The 17,040-nt window shown below is 38.5% G+C and overlaps 1 protein-coding gene across 1 annotated transcript in view; it reads right to left on the bottom strand.

Annotated features, from left to right (window-relative positions):
- Positions 1-17,040, bottom strand: part of LOC145980561 (uncharacterized) — a 126,686-nt gene that overhangs the window by 85,785 nt on the left and 23,861 nt on the right. The window lies entirely within an intron of this gene.

Here is a 17,040-nt window from a genome sequence, read left to right as displayed (position 1 = left end):
CTATTTTGTGTAATTTGTTTGCAGTGAAAAGTGAAAATGTAGACAGCAGATATTATTTTGCTCACAACTTTGGTGATGGATAAATTCAGGGAGCATGAACAGCAGCTATTACATTCGTTCATCTTATTTATAAGAAGTCTAGTAGCGGCAAGTATTTAGGAGATTCTCTTCTCTAGACTTCAGAAAGTTTCTTCACAGAGGAGCTTCTTTATCTGTACCTTCGTTGCCCCTGTTGCGACCTGTCATTTATACAGAAATCTGTGACTTTGATGTCATTATGCAAATTCCCTCCGCATCTGCGTCAAATGTTAACAGCTCCCACGTTTTGGGAACGAAGGGGAGTTTTATTGTTTCGGCCGGGGAGTGGAATGTACGGTAGGCACTATGATTGATATCATCAAACGTAGTATGGAGTGTGTAGTAAGGGATGATTTCAGTAGCAGCCAATTAACACTTCAAGTGATACTTTAAATGATATAGAAAAATGTAGGATTTGTGTGATAATTCTAAACTTTATGTAACTTAATAACCGCTTCCCCCCCCCCACACATAATTTACCTTCATTTAACACTGTTAAACTTTTGACTTGATTTACAAACCCCCTCTGATAACCCGTGAGCCCCCCCCCCCGAGATCAATTCTGGCTACGGGCCTGACACTACTTGACATGAATTCAACGAAGTAGACGAATCAGAGTTCCACCATGTAATGCGGGAGTGCAAGGAGGGTCATAAAATTCAGTGAACTAGACTGGGCTATTTTGTTTGCCCCCCCCCCCCTTTTCAACCTGAAAAAGATCCGGATAGCGTATTTACAAACCTTATAGTGGTGCAGAACCTCCAGCAATATGTGGCTTCTGATTGGCTGTCATTCCGGAAGTTAATGCAGTGTTCCTTCAAGTTAACTCTAGATGGCAGGGTTGAAACTGACAGTGTAGATTTCAGAGATCCATCCAAACATGATAAGAAACCCCTTCAAACTGAGGTTAATATTTTAGCACATTTTTAGGTTAATGCTTTGAAAAGGAGGAAAACAACTTTTCTTGAGTGAATGGATTTCTTATTTAAAGTCACATCAGTGCAAACATTGAAACTACTTATGCACAGTCTCATTTATTGTATATTCACTATGTCACGTCCATGGTTGATTATACAGAAATGGAATTATTTAGTATATTCCAAGATATGAAATTTCTCCTTTAATGCAATAATCACTTCATATAATTATGTTACAAGCGCTTTCGGAGATATCAACATTATTATTTTCGATGGCCTCATATTGATTTTTATCACTTGAAAACGATTCCAAAAAAAATTAACAGTTTTTTTTTTCATTCAAATATATATTTTTTATCATAATTTCGACAATTTGATTACAAATTTTATTCCTAAATAATCACGAGTCTGATCTTTCCATACTTATCCTGTATACAGTTAAACAAGGAATGACGGACAAGGAACGTAAACACTAAACACTTCAGCCAATACGAAAGCGTTATATACCTCTGGTACTACAGTACTTTAGGGTTTGTAAATATGCATCCGGGTACGCATGTGGAGCATCGCGCAGCAACCGGATGTAATGTTAACTCTATTTCCATCGGAAAATGGAGTTTTGCAGTGTACAGTCAGTGGCAATAAAAAATGGGACACCTAGATCCTGAAATACAGGCTTTTCTGCAATGCGTTGTGTGTCTTGACCAACTCTACGGCTAGAACTTGCCATTGAAAAGTTCCTATTGACGTTTGCTCATCGCCGTAGATTTAGGCAACACATAATTCAGGATGTAGGTGTCCCATTTTTATTGACGGTGACTGTACATTCATAGACACTTCTGTGTTGTAAAGACTCCATTTGCTTTCAATGGAATCGTGACAACCCATAAATGTCCGTGACTGTACTTCCGAGTTGCTTATTTCGTTAGTGCTGAAGGAAAACTTTAGAACAAAACTTGCGCGGCAAGACATTTTACTTCGGAATAATAAAAAAAGACACATATATTAAGAAATGTGAAGTAGAGTACGTGCCTCCGGGTGATTCCGATTTTAAATTAATTACAAAAAAGAACCCACGATGCAGGAGAGAACATTACACAAGTGGGATGGAGGGGGAGGGGGTAGATCCCCCTTAATTACATCGACCTTCTTTCCGGATTTCGCGTCCCGAAGTGCAGTTGAGACGTGACCGTTGAACTGAACAGCTGAAGGATAGGTTTTTAACCCGGCGGAGTCGTGGAACTAACAATATATTTACAGGCGCGGAGTGTTTGAAGTTCTATTTTCTCTCTTTTTAAAAGAACAATCTACGCTTAAACACGTCGCTTGTTACGTTGTGGCTGTTCTACGAAGCATGGCGCATTTCATCGTTCCTGTCCACAGTCAAATTCTTCTCGGCCCTTGAACGCTTTTCAGTTTCTTCCGCATAGCGGCGCTGCGGTAGTTGCTGTTCTGTGACGAATGATATATCTTGATTTCTTCTGAAACCTTTTCCGTTGTTTCCCCCATTGTCAATTCATGATTAAACGGTAATCCCGATAGAAAGTCACTGGAGAGCAATTGCATAGCGCTATACGAGAGGCATAAAGTGGTTCGGATCCCACTTTAAACTGTAGGTCCAGCCCCGATTAGCGTTACTGTGCATAAAGTGTACTTAAAACACCAACTCAACCCAACGTAGTTAAATAAGTATAAATTTCGATAATACTGCACAAGACAATTCCTCAGCAAACTCTGTCTCTAACCCTTACAATAGCTGTAAGAAGTTGAAATGTGTTACACAATAGAAGCTTACATTACACGAACCTTGCCGCTATACACGTTTTCGTGGTTGAGTTTCAATGAAATGCAATTTACATATTTTTTAATTATCTAATTTTCTTAAAATATTGGAGTTTCTTCGTTGTTTACCTGGAACTAATCAATGCCACCACTGTGTTTTCGTACAAGTATGGTTTATGGACAAGTGACAAGAACGCTCAGTACAAACTTTGAAAGATATGTTGATCGAGAAGGCGAACTATAATCACACGTATGCAAACTTATACAAAATGTTATTTGAAAGGAAGGCTGTATTGAAGAAGACGATCCATTCATCGGCAAAATATCAATGAATGACTTCTAAGTCTAAAAGACTGCTTGGTTGGAGTTCAGTGTATATCACCATATTATGCAATTTACACAGTATTTATTGATTCAATTAGTTATCACACATGTGAAACAGTTTTTATATTAAAATGTGTACATTGCACGGTCCCGTTTTGTTCCTTTTAACCTTAGAAAAACTGCACCTTAGAGCAGTTGTTCTAACTTAGGATATTAAATTATATCTTACGATAATATTTACACGCAATTTAGAAACAGTATATTAATATCAATTGTCATTGACATTCTAAGAGAACTCAAATTCATACACAAAAAGATGTATTGAGTTAGTAACACTGTGAAAACCATTCCTACTGCCCGTTCAACTCTGTGACGACATGTGGCGAGAAATGTGATCTACCTCCAACGAATAAAGCTGACGAAATCAACTCTACTTTGGATGGTGGCAGGTTTTTGTAGTTTATTTAACAATGACCAAAGCAACGGTGCAGGTCTAGGAGCTTTTCTTGTAAAAGCTCTGACGCGAAGTAGACTGTAATTATTTTACAAGTTAAATAACTGTTTCCCCGACTAATTTTTCGGTGGTGTTTCTGTTCGACAATTAAGAAGTGGTATGCTAACTAACTAACTATCTCCCCAGCCTTCTTAAACCCGAAGGTTTATGGCTGCAACAACATATGCCTTCCATCTGTCCCTATCCTGGGCAAGAACAATCCAATCTTTTCCTTCCTTATCGATTTCCTTTAGGTCCATCTCAACGTTATCCCTCAATCTTCGTCTTGGGCTTCCTACAGGTCTCTTACCATCAGGCTTCCCAACAAGAATCCTGTAAATTCTTCTTTCCTATCCCATTTGTGCCTCATGGCCTGCCCATCTAATTCTTATTGATTTAATTATTCTAATAATATCTGGACGTGAATACAAATTATGCAGTTTCTAATTGTGTAACTTTTGTGGGGTGGGGGGGGATCTCCGGCATCCTCCCGTTAATTCACACACTGCTTACATCCAATATGGTACTCACGAAAAACCGTTTAAGTTTACAGGAAGATAGCATTAACTTTAAACATTCAGTGGGTCACCGTTGATTCCATAGGAGGGACAACCCGCTCGGCCATAAAAGCTAGCAAAAACCACGCGACAGGAATCGAAAAGCAATCCATTTGCATAATTCGACTATATGTGTGCACTGATAGGGAACGGAGGAAGGAGACTACGGTGAACAAGAAAACAAGCCATTAAAGAAGAACGTGAAGTGTAGAGGAAGGGAGAGAGACAGAAGCACAAGAATCTTGTGGACTGCGAGTCGGCAATTTGTTGATCCGTTCTGCAACCTTTGCTGCTTGACCAGTGGCTAAGGCGTGCAGTCTTTCTGTTGTGGATGTGTGAGGTTGTAACATGAGCGCGTGTTATGTCCCGGATACGAATGTCAGCTTTGTAATTAAGTTCTACAAGGAAATGATCCTCGTGTTTATTTCTGATTATGATGATGTCCGCCTGTCAAGTCTCTTAAGGGTCTTCCTTTTTACAAAGAGGAAATTGTTAGATGTTGCCCCTCTATAGGTCACTAATCAAATCCCTTAACTCCCCCCGATCCTCTCCTTGTCCAATAAACAACAAATCTTGTTCAATCATCCAACCATGTCAATTGTCGATAGTTCAGGAAATGAAAGAGATTTAATGTGTGTGTGTTCCGTTTTTGCTAATGCAAAAAAAATATTCTTTGAAGCAAATCCTCCATAAATTTTATTTTTTGTTTTGCACACCGAAATTACACACAAAAAAAAGTACATACAGATGGACGTCGCCAGAAATGCTTGTTGTGGTAGTCAGACATTGAAAAAAATTAATAATAATAATTGTTATTGTTATGAAGATGATGGAGGGATAACGTTGAGATGGACCTAAATGAAATCGGTAAAGATGGAAAAGATTGGGTTGATCTTGCACAGGAAAGGGACAGATGGGAGACTTGTGTTGCTCCAGCCATAAACGGATCCCACTTTAAACTGAATGTCCAGTCCCGATTAGCCTTACTGTGCACAAAGTGGACTTAAAACACCAACTCAATCAATCAATTAAAAAAAGCTTCAGCCATAAACCTTCGGGTATAAGAAGGCTAGAGAGTTAGTTAGTTAGTTAGTCATGATTGTGAGGATTATTGCACAAAAATTACTATAATATAATATAAATAAACCAATTTGTTCCTAATTTATTAGTAATATTATGTCCCTGGCGAGACTTTTCTATACGATTCACAAAAAGAGTGAATAACTAACACAACTGTTTTTCATTATTTTTTACATTTTATACAGTTAGTGTACCGTGCATAGTTATTCTATTTTGTTATTAACTTTTACGGCCGTCGTTCAAGAAAGAGCTTTAAACAGTTAGGGGGAAATTTTACTCGTAAATTTTATGTTGAAATACCTCTCGCATATAACTCTAATACACTGCTCCACAAAACTTAAGGAACACCAAGTGAACAGAAGGAAACAAACACAAAAACATGGTTCACCCTGCGTACCATTTTGCAATGTTGCTGGTCATTTTTGTTGCATGTTGCATCTGTGCCTTATTAGTGTTCATAAGCCCTGATCAAGAGCATCCCCAACATGCTTGACAGGATTAAGGTCCGGTGAGCATTCAGGCCACTCAACACGGGTGATATCTTCTGTTTCCAGGATTTCCGACACAATACGTGCGCGGTGCGGGCGAGCATTGTCATCAGGAACTCCAGATCAAATGCTCCACGGAAATAGGGAACTTATAAACGCAAAATGTTGTTTTCCCAAATTTTGGATTGGGCTGAAGCGTCATCAACCTTTCTCTGCGTATGCCAGTGTAGCGTGACAAAGCTTAAATAAACTTGGGACGATGATGTACAAAAGAGATATTTTAATGTATTCTCTAGTACTCTACTTGTTCTGATAATCCCTTGATGTTCCTTAAGTTTTGTGGAGCAGTGTATTTGGAATTTTGAAAACTGTCGAAACATTATCTTTGAAGTAAATGGTAGAATATGAAAAAAAAAAAATACCTATTCCCTGTATTTTAGACTCATGGTTTACACCTAAGGCAGTATTTTGTTCGAATATTAACTAACTGCATATTATTTATATAAATAACAATGAAAATAACAAGCTTTCTACTTTTTTCTAACTTTAAATGAAAGGGTTGGGGTGAAGGATCGATTCGACCCCTCTTAAAAGCGATGATATAGTAATAGTTATTATAATTATTTAAATATCATTCACACATTCATTCTCCCATGTTTGATCCCCGGTGGATGGTCAGTTCCGATTAGCCTATCTGAGCATAAAGTAGGCTCAAAACGAACTTTTGGCAGTCATCCGTCTCTAAGGGGGAAAATGCCACCCGTTTGCATGCCTGCGGCTCGATTACTTTTGATTTACTCCCGTAAATGCCCCAGAGACAAATGTATTTGCCTAAGCAAAATTTTCGGCAAAAGGAAATTCCCGTTTCGCCGAATATTTTGAAGAGAGGGGATTTTTCCTCCGCTGGGAAATTTCAGGGACTGGAGTGAAAGATAATTTGAACCAAATCAGAAACTCATTGTACATTTTTATTTGCTGATGAATAGGGTACGGGACTTTACGTCCTATAAAACTGTAAAATATCTATGTAATTATGTCATATAAATTGGAAAATATATCATGAAAAATTACAAATATGTCAGAAAAATGCAGAAATATTCCCAGTAAAGCCAAAAATATGCACAACATTACTCTCGAATTTCTCCCATACCCGATAGAGTAGAGTAGGGGCTGTAATGTACCGAATGTTATTTTTACATTTGACTGATTTTTGTGAAAAGCGAAAAAGGCAAAGAAATGAGAACAAAACTTCTTTACTTCCCGTGCAACAATGAGAGAGAACATTTACCTCAATAATGTTTGCATGGCTATCAATTGTCGGCTGTACATAAAGGGTGCGGTATTATTGTTCTGTACTAAGAAAAGACGGCAAGAATCCTCCGCAATTTCCATATCCTGCCATCGACACTATGAACTATCCGTTGTGCTAAAGCTACGAAGAAAAAATTATGAAATAACCGATTATGTGCGAGAGAATTACGAGATTATAGAGAAATATGTCTTATTACAACAAAATTGAAGAAATATGTTGTAAAAACGCGAAATTCGTGAAATATGTCAAAATATGCTTTGTCAAGTTTGTCTATTTCGGCTGATTTTCATCAGATATGTAAAGATCTCACCCCAATATAAAATATACATAAAATCCTAGTCTCATTTTGTAGAGCAGAACGAGAGCTATTAGATGGTATGATCTAATCATTGCACCCCGTATAGTTACCAAGATAACGTAGCAAAAGTCGCGTGAGAGAACACAAACTTCAACAAAACCTATTCTCAGAGTTCTCTATGAGGTCCGCGCACATTATATACAGAAGACGCAGAAAAAGCGACCATTGATTTTTTCTCCTTTCCCAACCATAATCTTGCACCATAAAATCCTTTCTATAATCATAAATATGTACTTCCTTTCTCTAGATATCTTTCGCCATGTAACTTTTAGAATAATATCTCTGTTTATTTACAAACATTAAACATATACACCTTACCTCGAACACCTGAAAAATTTTACTTAGAAAATCTGGGCCATTCGGCGAAAGGGGATGGATTATTCTGCGAAACGGGAAGACACGATACTTTGCATCATCTGGGGTTCCCCGACGTCGCCTTGTTATCAAGGGGTCCCGGGTTCGATACCTGGTGGAGGCTCATAATGGTTCGGATCCCACTTTAAACTGTAGGTCCAGTCCCGATTAGCCTTCCTGTGCATACAGTGGATTTAGAACACCAACTCAACAACAACAACTTTTGCATCATCCTGTACTTAATGTCCGGTACTTTTGCATCACTTAATGTCGTAAGCTAAGTATGCTCTTGAAATCATGCCCTGAGGTGCCGGTGCAAACGGATCATTCGTTATCTAACAGCCAAAGGTCATCAGATGGAAGCACTACAAGAAGACAACTAGGTCTCAGAGAACAATGTCCGGATGCTGATGTCTCGGTTGTTTGCACGACCTAAATTTCACTCCCCCACTGAGATCGAGAGGAATGCATCCGTTCTACAAGGTAAGGAAAAAGTGGGAATATGAAATGCATCCTTTGTACATGCCTCCCCACGTACAGCCGTAGCATCCTATTGCTATGCTGCTTAGCCATCGGTGAAGAATTTTTACATTTTTAGAACACAATCTTTCATTTTCAGGATTCGTAATAACATCTTGGGTCGTCAGCACAAGAACTATCTTTTCTATCTTTTCCTCTCCCTCTTTATCCTTTCTGTTCCTTTTCAGCTCTTTCTCCTCTATTTTCATCTTCCTCTCCCTTTCTCCTATATTTTCCTCCTTTTCTCTTTGTCCTTAATATTTTCTCTCTTTCTCCTTTCTTTTCCTTTTCCTCCCTCTTCTTCCTCGTTTCTTTTCCTCTTCCTCTCTCTTTCTCCTTTCTTTTCCTCGTTCTCTCTCCTTCTCCTTATTTATTTTTCTCTTCCTCTATTTTCTCCTTTATTTTAGTCTTCCTCTCTTTCTCCTTCTTTCTTTTCACCTTCCTTTATTTTTCCTCCTTTCATTTGGTCTTCATCTTTTTATCCTTCTTTCGTTTCCTCTTCCTCTCTCTTTCTCCTATTTTCTTTTACTCTTACTTCTTTTTATTTTCTTCTCTTTTCCCTTTATTTTCCTCTTAATCTCTTTCTCCTTTTTATTTTCTTCTCTCCCCTTTCTTTTCCTCTTCTCTCTTTCTCCTTCTTTCCTCTTCCTCTCTTTTTCTCCTTCTTTCTTTTACTCTTACTCTCTCTCTCTTTCTCTACTTCTTTTTATTTTATTCTTTATATTTCTTTTTCTCTCTCTCATGCTATTCTTTTCCTGTTAATCTTTTTTAAATATTTTCTTTACCTCTTTTCTCTTTCTCCCATTAATTTCTTATTTGATCCCTGTTCTTTTTTCTGTCTTGTCTCTGTCTCCAATTTATTTGTCTGTATCATTCCTTCACCTTGGACTGCATATTGCAGACTAACGAGGCTCTGGCACCTTCCCTCACAACCAGTATAATCCTCTGTGGGACTTGTTTCGTGTCCTTGTGTGTTTGTGATCGTTCATTCATCCATCTCATCTCAACCCTATCTCATCCTCATTCTCGCGATCAGCCAAAAGTGGCAGAAAAGCGAAGAAAAAGGAAGTAATTGGAAGTACAACAGTGGTTCGAATCCCACCTTAAATTGTAGATTCGGTTCCGATTAGCCTTACCGTGCATAAAGTGAACTTAAAAATTCAAACTCTTTCTCTGTCTCTTCTTGTCTTTCTCTCTTCTCTGTCTCTCATTGATGTTCCCTATTTGTTCTTTGAATACCTCTCGTCATAGTAACTTAGGAGTTGTCTTAGGAGGAGGCACTTGACCTCCCAGTCATTTCAGATTTAATAAAATTAACATGTTATGGATATTTTATTATAAGTCTATATTCTGCCCTCATACTTAAGTCCCAAGTTACGATGATGCCTCTTATGATGTGTATATTTAGTTGGGCAATCCCTCTAGATCATAGTTTCTCAACCAATGGGGCGCGACCCATTTGGCGTTTGGTGGGTCGCAAAGTCTGGCCCGAAAATTTATTTACTGTCTTAAAAACCTATTACATTTAAATTACTAAGATATATTGTTTTAACGATTTAAATTCAACCCATGTTGTACGATTTCTAAACTCTACGTTTCTGCTAGTTCGGTGAGTAAAATAAAATTGATTTCAATTTCAGCATGCTGTGTGTTTAGTTAGATATTAGACGAGAGTAAATTAGCCTTTTAAATTACATATTTACTTTTCTAGAATGAAGTATATGTAATTTGTTTAACCAAGCGTAAAATAGGGCTTCTTCAAGTTCTCGATGTTAGGAAAAATATGATTATAAACTGGGTGCACACCACTAACAAGGGAGGTTATCTAAGTGTCCCCCTCCGATTTCCATGAAACTTGGCAGGTGTATAGAGGGGCCCAAAGGAAGAAATACGTGTTTTTTGTTTCGGCAAAAAAAAAACGGTTTTAGGGGACAAACCACCCTCAAATGTCAAGTTGAGGACAAATTGAAGTGGGGATCTGACCCCTGTGTCCCCCTCCGATTTTCATGAAACTTGGCAGGTGTATAGAGGGGCCCAAAGGAAGAAATACGTGTTTTTTGTTTCAGCTAAAAAACTGTTTTAGGGGCAAAACCCCCCTCAAATGTCAAGATGAGGACAAATTGAAGTGGGGATCTGACCCCTGTGTCCCCCTCCGATTTCCATGAAACTTGGCAGGTGTATAGAGGGACCCCATGCCCTGTTTCTTCCTATGCCATATTTGTGTGGTTTCGGGGTCAGATCCCCACTTCAATTTCTCCTCATCTTGACATTTGAGAAAGGGGTTGCCCCTAATACCGTCTTTTAGCTGAAACACAAAAACACGTATTTCTTCCTTTGGACCCCCCTATATTCACCTGCCAAGTTTCATGGAAATCGGAGTGGTACACAGAGGTCAGATCCCCACTTCAATTTGTCCTCAACTTGACATTTGAGGGTGGTTTGTCCCCTAAAACCGTTTTTTTAGCCGAAACAAAAAAACACGTATTTCTTCCTTTGGGCCCCTCTATACACCTGCCAACTTTCATGGAAATCGGAGGGGGACACAGGGGTCAGATCCCCGCGTCAATTTGTCTTCATCTTGATATTTGAGGGAAATTTTGCCCCCCTAAAACCGTTTTTTTTTAGCTGAAACACAAAAACACGTATTTCTTCCTTTGGGCCCCTCTATACACCTGCCAACTTTCATGGAAATCGGAGGGGGACACTTAGATAACCTCCCTTGTAAGAGTAGTTCTACCGGCGCCCATGCTTATGGGTTCCATGAAATGTAATATCCTTCAAGGTGGGTCCCGGACTGAAAAAGGTCGAGAACCACTGCTCTAGATATGTGAAAAAATATTTCAAAATAACAAGTTGACGAAATGAAGATTGTCATCCTCTTTAACGTGTGGTCACTCCGTTTAATCAGAATTAGGCGACCACCGAGGAGACAAGGTAGTTAATCCGCCACTGTCTTCAAGAAAAAAACACGGATGTCGTCGCACGACAGAGTACATCGACCCCATCTTCTGAGAGAGATCGGCTAACGGGTCTTCCCCCTCTCCTTCAATCCCAAAACGGCGGGGAAAAGGGGCAAATAAAAAGGAAGAAAAAACCCGACTCGCCTCGGGCTGTTCGGCGTGCCTATGATGTAACGCAACCACCTGACCTCTGGAATTCCAGTGTCACAAGGCAAGAGCCGAAGACAGGCGTTGTAATTTGGCCACTAAAATGGATGCCCCTCTCTTCGCCGAGGCATATCGTCAGCGGCGCAAAGTGGGCAATTGTGTTACTCGTTCTACTGTGCCTGCCTGCCCGATTCGCGTTTGTTTGTTTTCTTTCTTCCTCCCAACCGCCATACCTGTTTTCATTGTTGCAAGCCCTGTTAAGATTGTTAAACCTGGATGTGAGAGATACCAACACCACCAGTTATATTGGATATATGGTCATCATGGCACGTTCTAGTAATTAGACGTGTCGTATTATTATACTATTAATATTAACTTAATAATACTCAGCGGTGAACGATGAGACTCGGTGAAGTACACAGACTCCTCTCAGGTACAGGGATAGTGTTAGGCAAAGACAATATTCACAGCACAGAGAAATAAAACCACATTACTGCCGTATGTATAAACTGAAAAGTTTTATTCTTTATTTATTGCAATTATAATGCAACTATACTTGAGACGAAGGCGAGGATTTCGCTTTGTCGATGAATTGACTCAATTAAAACGCATAAACTCAATGCGTAGCTATCGGCAAGCCTATGATCACATAGACCTAGCTTGCGCCCCGAACTACCACACCAAGAGATATGCAATGATTACTGAGCCAATATTTGCTCTTTAGCCTTTTATTTCCAAATTAATCCTTAGGCTAACTTTATTATTTGACGTAGAATGGTTGCAGTATTGTGCATATCATCAATGCATGGCTATCGGCGTACCTATGATCACATAAGCCTAGCTTGCGCCCCGAACTACCATACCAAGATGTATGCACAACACCGAGGAGTTCTTTTTAAGTTTAAAAGCTTCGTCGATCCGTGGCGAAAAGTGTGATGATTCTTACGCGACATCCTCGCTTTTATACTATCTTCGAGAACACAGATTAAAGAACAGATGAATCATTCACTATCTACAAAAGGATACTATCAACAAAACTGACATCTATACATCTTTAGAAATACAAATTCGTATAGTGCACTCTTGCAAACAAAGATACATTAAATTACCCATAATGTAGCATAAAATACAATAAGCGATAAACAAAAGATATATATATTACAAACAGGGTGCAATATTACATATAATAACAAAGAAATTACGCTTTCTTTTACATAAATAAATACATTAGTGACATATCTTCTACTGGTGACGTCACATAAAAATGTGGATCATATCAATCACCACAGTTCATGCATCAATGCATTTCCGCTCGTCTCATAATACACCTTATCGACAATGAAATGAATAACAGGGGTCTCGAATTTGATTTTACTTCGCTTTTTCTGCCACTTTTGGTTAGTCGCGACGATGAGGATGAGTAATGATGAGATTAAATTGATGGACAGACAGACACTCACAAAGAACACCCATGTCCAGGCCTCGTTGGGCCTCCCTTATCGCACAACACTTGAGCAACCTTTCGTTCTGACGTCAGACGAGTAATGCCTATGTTGTTAGGTTAGGTCCGTTAGGTTTGGTTCTCTTGGCGTAAATAGTTCGATACCCGGTGGAGGCACACAGTGGTTCGTATCTCACTTTAAACGCAGGTGCAGTCCCGATTAGCCTTACTGTGCATAAAGTGGACTTAAAACAACAAGTCAATCAATCAAAAAATGGTGTGATGCAAATGGCCTTAAAATTAATGCTAATAAGTCATGTTAAACATTTATTGGAACTCGAAATGCTATTGGTTCGGTCGAGCACACTAATACAACAATTAAAATAAATGATGATGTCATACCTAGAGCTCAAGTAGTTAAAAGTCTTGGACTGATATTTGACACTCGTCTATCATGGATGAGCACATTAGCCGCCAAATCAATAAATCATTTGGAACACTTAGATTCTTGTTTAAATTTAACAAACTGTTATCTTCAGAAATCAAGCAGCGATTAGTTGAAACACTTATATATCCATTTCTCGACTATTGTGACGTAGTGTACTCTGGTAGAATAAATAAAACTTTACAAACAAAAATTCAAAAATGCCAAAATGCTTGCATGCGGTTCATATTTTGCATCCCGAGGTGTGAACATATTTTACCATCCATAAATAATAAGAATATTCTCAATATGTACCGTAGGCGACTACTGCATACATATTGCCTTATACGAGGGTCACTATTTATATTTTGAGCCTAACAATGAAAAAACAGGAATTTGGCATTGAAAACTGCTTTATTGTTTTTCGAAGTATTCTCCTTTATGGTCAATACACTTTTGCATTCGTTCAAACCATTTGTCAAAGCAGTTTTTCCAATCTTCTTGAGACACCTCCATAATATGGTTTTTGAACGCATCAACGGCGTCTTCCGCCAACGAAAATCGTTGTCCACGCAATTTATTCTTGACATTCTGGAACAAGAATAAGTCATTGGGTGCCAAATCAGGACTGTACGGCGGATGACCCATCAATTCGATTTTTTGACTGTTCATAAAGTCGGTTGTTAGACGAGATGTGTAACAGCTGGCATTGTCTTGATGAAGAATGATCCGACGGCGTTTGTTTGTTTTCCGTATTTGACCGAAGACCTCTGGCAAACAAATTGTTGTGTACCATTCAGAGTTGACCGTTCTACTTTCCTCTAAAGGCACAGTTGCCACATGACCAGTTTTCCCGAAAAAACAGGCGACCATTTGTTTCGATGTGCTTCGAGCGCGAACAACTTTTGTTGGATTGGGTTCATCTTGAAACACCCATACAGTCGACTGCTGTTTACGTTCCGGCTCATATTCATATATCCATGATTCGTCACCTGTTACAATCTTATATACGTCTTTTGAAGCACCACGATTGTATTTATTGAGCATTTGTTTGCACCAATTGATGCGAGCGTCTTTTTGAGTTTTTGTCAAATTGTGTGGGATCCAACGAGAACATACCTTTCTCACAGCTAAATGATCATGTAATATTTTATATATGCTGGTGGAACTAATGCCTATGGTTGCCTCAATCTCACAGTATGTCACATGATTGTTGCCATGATTGCCCAAGTTGATCGATGCACTCTTGTCTTGATAATCCACGTCGAGAATCGTAAAAAATCATCGCACGAAAATGTTCACGAGTTAATTCCATTTTATTGTTGTCGCGCAATCTCCAAGGCAACATAAACAACACAAATGAAGCTATTGACAAAACATTTGAAGTACGTTATGGTCAATAATGCCAGACGATTCCGTGCAAACGTCAAATCGCACCTAACTTCAATCAGTGTTGCCAAGGTTCAAAATATAAATAGTGACCCTCGTACATAAAATTATTACATCTGGCAAGCCGTCGTACCTGGCAGACATGTTGATCCCTCGCAGCAGTATTCACAGTCATCATACAAGAAACAATTTCAAATTTAACCTTCCACTCTGCAACACACAGGCATATCAGTCGTCGTTTTTATATTTTGCTGCAAAAATATGGAGTGCCCTACATACGACCATGTCGAGTGAATCTGAAACAGAATCCTTCCGAAATGAAGTAAAGAATTTGCTTTTGGCAGAGCAGAGATTGTGTTCAAATACTATGATGTAACTTGTATGTTTGTGTTATGTATTTTGTCTAAATCTTTTTTTTAAAATTTATTTCTTATTCATTTTATTTTATTTTTATGTTTTTTGTCTTTTCACAAGTGTTGTATCATTTTATTCATACATTTATTACAATTACTTTATCAATAGATTTTGTAACTAAATCATACAGTTTATTGTACACTGTATTAATACTGTAATAACATAAGAAATGTAAATTTAAATGTAATCGATGACACGGGTTAGCTGGCAGAACAGCCTCAGGCTGAACCTCGCCCACGCAAATAAAGAATTTGAATTTGAATTTGAATCTTAACGTAAATACACTGTATTATTTATGCTAAGAGAACTAAACCAAACAAGCCTAACCTAACAACTTAGGCATTTAGCCTAACAATGAAAGTCTTCGCGGGTGACGTCAGGCTGCAAAGTTGTCCTTGTGTGCGATAAGGGAGACCCGGCGGAGGGAGGTCAGCGGAGTTGGTTTCGGTCTTTAAGTCCGCTTTATGCACAGAATGGCTAATCGGGATTAGACCCACGATTTAAAGTGCAATCCGAACCACAATATGAGAGATCGGCCTTCTCGAAGTTTGTGAAACAAAAAAATTGTCGTATTGGGGAGAGGAATTTCTTAACATGACTAAAATCTTTACATGACTAAAATCTTTACATGAACTAGCGTATGCAGGATTCTTTTTCTGGGGTTGAAATTTTAAAGATAGATTGATTGATTTAGTTTATTTTACTTCGCTGTTTGTGCCTCTTGGCTAATTTGCGAAGATGGAGATGAGTGATGAAATGATGAAATTGATGAATGGACATTCACAAACAACCAAGCCCGAGCGGGATTCGAACCCGGGACCCTTGGCGTCACAGCGCGATGTGATAACCACTCCGCCACAGGGGCCGACACCACTCGGCCACAGGGTCCGGCTTGTAAAGATAGAAACTACATAGCTGGGGGGATACCCAATAAAATATTTCTTAGTTACCATTTTTAAGTTTCGTTACAAAAGTTGTTCGAAGACAAGAATACATAGTAGTCGTTTTAATGGGAATTTGAAATTACCACTTCGTTAAGAGTTCTTAACTGCGTTCATTTGAAAATGTTGATTTTCGCAAAAATTCGGAGATGGCTATACCCCGATCACATCCCCCATGCGTACGCCAGTGTATATATTGACTAAAGTTCCTTTGTCATATTAAATCTCAATATACAACTGCAGTGATATCATCAATATCGTCATTAATACCAGTGGCGTGCCTAGAATTTTCATAAGGGGTATTTTGTTCTATTTTTAGAATACACTCTTATATTTTATCGTCATCGTTTCTTGTGCCCTGGAATGTGAAACGAAGAAACGACAGTGTCGTAATATGCATATATGAATAAGTATAATCTCTAGTTAAAGATGTTTACCACAGTCAATCAAACGGCTGGACATTCACACATAATAGGCTTTCGTGATTACTCTTCGGCCCACATGAAACTCGTAAAGTGATTTATTAAATGTCATCCAATTACATTGTAGAGTGTATTATTTGTATTGCATTTTCTGTTTATAACTAACTAACTCTCTAGCATTCTCAAACTCGAAGGTTTATGGCTGCAGCAACACAAGCCTTCCATCTGTCCCTATCATAGGCAAGATCTCTCCACTCTTTTCCATCCTTACCGATTTCCTTTAGGTCCATCTCAACATTATCCCTCCATCTTCGTCTTGGCCTTCTTACAGGTATCTTACAATCAGGTTTTGCAAAAATAATCCTGTAAACTCTTCTTTCCTCTCCCATTCGTGCGTCATGGCCTGCCAATCTAAGTCTTCTTGATTTAATCATTCTAATAATATCTGGACATGAATACAAATTATGTAGTTCTAAATTATGTAACCTTCTTCACTCACCTGTCTCCTTTTAGGTCCAAATATTTTTCTAAATATTTTGTGTTTACGTTGTAAAATATTGAAATAAATTTTCTTATGTATTGCCCATTTTGAACATCGGACAATAGTTTTCATTTCATGTTATGTAGTACCTAGGTATAA

Source organism: Lepisma saccharinum, chromosome 28 (genome assembly GCF_977018435.1).
Source record: "Lepisma saccharinum chromosome 28, izLepSacc3.1, whole genome shotgun sequence".
NCBI lineage: Eukaryota > Metazoa > Arthropoda > Insecta > Zygentoma > Lepismatidae > Lepisma > Lepisma saccharinum.
This window is presented reverse-complemented; position numbering and strand designations above follow the sequence as displayed.